This window comes from Oryzias melastigma, linkage group LG4, assembly GCF_002922805.2.
Source record: "Oryzias melastigma strain HK-1 linkage group LG4, ASM292280v2, whole genome shotgun sequence".
In the NCBI taxonomy this organism is placed as follows: domain Eukaryota; kingdom Metazoa; phylum Chordata; class Actinopteri; order Beloniformes; family Adrianichthyidae; genus Oryzias; species Oryzias melastigma.
Window position 1 is genome coordinate 6,208,607 of NC_050515.1, and position 3,334 is coordinate 6,211,940.

Here is a 3,334-nt window from a genome sequence, read left to right on the forward strand (position 1 = left end):
AACACACCATGCTGCTGATCAGCACAGGGACTTAAATAACTGACAGATTACAAGTAGTCTCCACCACTCACATCTGACTGTGTCATTTAATGAAAATGTTATTTCATTGAACTAAATGAAAATAGAAGTAGACTTGTTAGCACCATATGCACTTCAACCAAAGCTCCCAGTTTATCAGTACTTATCCATCATATCTTCATTTCTTCATCCCTTCATGTTAAGAGTCAGGATGTAATCCCAGTATCACACACTCACTGTTTAACTGGGCAGTGGTCCTGAGTGTTTGAAAACTGCCTCCTGAATAAAACATGCTATTATTACTGGCTTAAAGATTGAAATGATGCTCAATGGAGGTCTCACACATTAATGTGTGGTGATGAAGTGGTTAGTGCTCATGCCTCACAGAAAGAAGTTCTGGCTGAGACCTTTTTGTGTGGAGTTTGCATGTCCTCCCTGTTTGTGTGTTTTTTCTCCAAACTCTCCAGCCATTTCCAATAAACATGCACCGATAAGGAAGTAGTTTTGAGATCAAATCGAGCCCGTTGGTTGGATACTACACCAGGGATCTGCAATCTGGATCTCCAGAGCCACATGTGACTCTCCGGTTTAAGGAAAAAAATGTAAAAGTATAACTCTAAAAAGTAAGTAGTAAAGTAAAAAAAATAAAACTTGATTTAATTCATTTACAAACAGTTGAAATACTACGTATCAGAAGCTTTTTGACATATTTTTGAGTACCGCATTTTCTATAATTAAACAAATTCAAGGATTTTAAGTGTTTGTAAAAAAAAAATGTCACTGAATTAGCTCTGATGAGCACATTAGATTTGCAATATTTTGTCTGAAAATTCAAAATCTAATGATTTGCTGCATTGAGATGATCCTATGTGACACAGGATCTCTTTTATTTTGAAAGGAAGTCATGTGAAATCTCTGACAAAAATTATAAACTATTTCAAGTTTTGGAAAAAAAAATGTTCATTTTATTTAGCAAAAAATAAGTTTGTTTACAGTTATAATAGTAAAATGAATATAAAAAACTAATCGGTCTCTTATTTCCTGAAAAATGAATAAGACTTTGTGGCTCCTGTTGGGATGTTGTCAGCGAGACATTGACCCAAATGGCTCTTTAAGTGTTGAAGGTTGCAGACCCCTGATCTAAACCAACTTATGAGAGACATGAATAAAAAAGAAAAAGCTGTTATAATATATGGTAATCTTGCAGACTGGGAAACCTATCGGGCTTCAAGAAACAAAGCAACAATAATAAATAGACAAAATAAAAAATATTATCAAGCTACATTTAATCAATAATAGTAACAGTCTTACACTGCTGGACCTTGGTAGTCTTATAGTGTTGGATTTAGTTGTTTTAGTTTGGGTTTGGACCTTGGTAGTCTTGATTTGCGGGCTTTGTTTATTTGTTTTCTTTAGACAGCCCTCAGCAGTGAGCTGCTGACTCAGACGGTCGACATGACTGGGTCAGGAGTCTCCCTGACTTGTTTTATGCTTGGCCAGGGTTCCAATTCCCTTTGGTTCATCTTTTTGTCTGGACCAGGATACTAATTATTTAATTTTGTTATTTCTTTCAGGACACATTAATTTATTTATTTAATAATCTGTGTTTTTTTTATTCTTATAGGTGTCCAGTTTTTGCTATTGTCCCCTTTTGTATTTATTCCCCTAGACCTGACCCAGGTTTGCCCATTAGGAACGTAACAGTTGATCATAAACTTTATTGAAGAAACTATCAAATGATGGTTTTAAAAACTAATCTGATCATTTTAAAAGCAATGTTCTGTATTTAATGGCTACCTTTTCAATAATATTACCCTTGGCTGTGGAATTCCACAAGGAAACTGTCTTGGCCCCTTGCTTTATAGTATTTTTAATATGTCTTATACATTAAGTAAAGTATACGCAGATGATACAACTATATCAGTTTTGTCTGTTAGCTTAAATACGGTTAATAACATGCTACAACAGGAGTTAATGTCAATCTCTGAGTGGTTTGTGGAAAATAAGTTCAAGTTGAATGTTTATAAAACTAAATATATGTTACTAGGTTCTAAATACTCTGTCAGAAACAAAAAAAAAACAAATTTTAAACCTCATGACAGAATCAGCCAATTAAACAAGTCAAAGAGGCTAAACTATTAGGTATTAAATCAGATGAAACAATGACATGGACCACACATATCAATAACATGGTTAATAAAATGAACAGAAATATATAATTAATCAAATCAATGGTCATTATATTCCAAATGAAACAAAAAAAATATTTTTTGCAGACTCTTAGAGTACTGTCTTAGATTACTGTCCTGATTTAGTGTCAAGTGCAACCAAAAATGACCTTGCCTGACCTCAGAAAGCTCTGCAAGATTAGCTCTAGGTTGTCTTTTCAGGACTAATGAAGACAGTTTACATCAGTGTCTTTCGTCTCTCAATTATCATCTGCACAAACACTTTAGCTTATGTTTTACAGCTGCTGCCTACCAATATGAGACCTGGTACTAACACTAGAAAAGCACTGTTTTTTAGTCCCCTTCTAGCATGAACCAATGCCCTAAAAACATCTGTCAAATATAGATCAATTACATGCTGCAGCTTTCAGATATCACAGCAGTAAAATGCCATAAAAAAATCGATAACTCATAATGTAATTTCAGTGCATGTCATTTATTTTGGTTAGATGGTTTCTCTTATTCATATTGTAATTTCAGTGAGTCATAATAAGTTTTTTTTTTAATTTATAAATGTTCCATGTATTGATTTTTTATGTATTATAATGTAGGTTTTAACAAAGTATGTATTTTTACGATGTTGTGTAATGACGCATGTATTCTTTTTAAAGTGGACACCAGGAAGAGTAGTCTTACCTTTGATTAAAGCTAAAGGGGATGCTTAAATATACTAAACTAAACTCCAGCATCCTCCCACATTCCAAAGACATTGTAATTTTTTGTTTTGTTTTTTACTTTAAACTGTCCCTCAGTGTTCATGTGGGAGTGATTGTGGATAAAGTGTGTAGCAACCTGTCCAGGATGTACCCACCTTTCCCCAACAGAAAGGAAAGGCTCCAGGAACAGTGGTAGCTTGTGGGTGTTTTCATTGTCACATTTTCTCAATCTTTTCTAAGGACACCATATTTTTTTTCTACAGGCCTATTACTTTTTTAAATAGCGTAATAAAATAAACAACAATAGACACAATTTAAAAAAAAAACGATTTCAAAAGCACATTAGGATATTTTGCCTTAAGAAAAAATCTCTTTTTTGCTACTTTTGCCTTATTTTTTTTTTAATATATCAATTGTGAATAGAGAGATTGC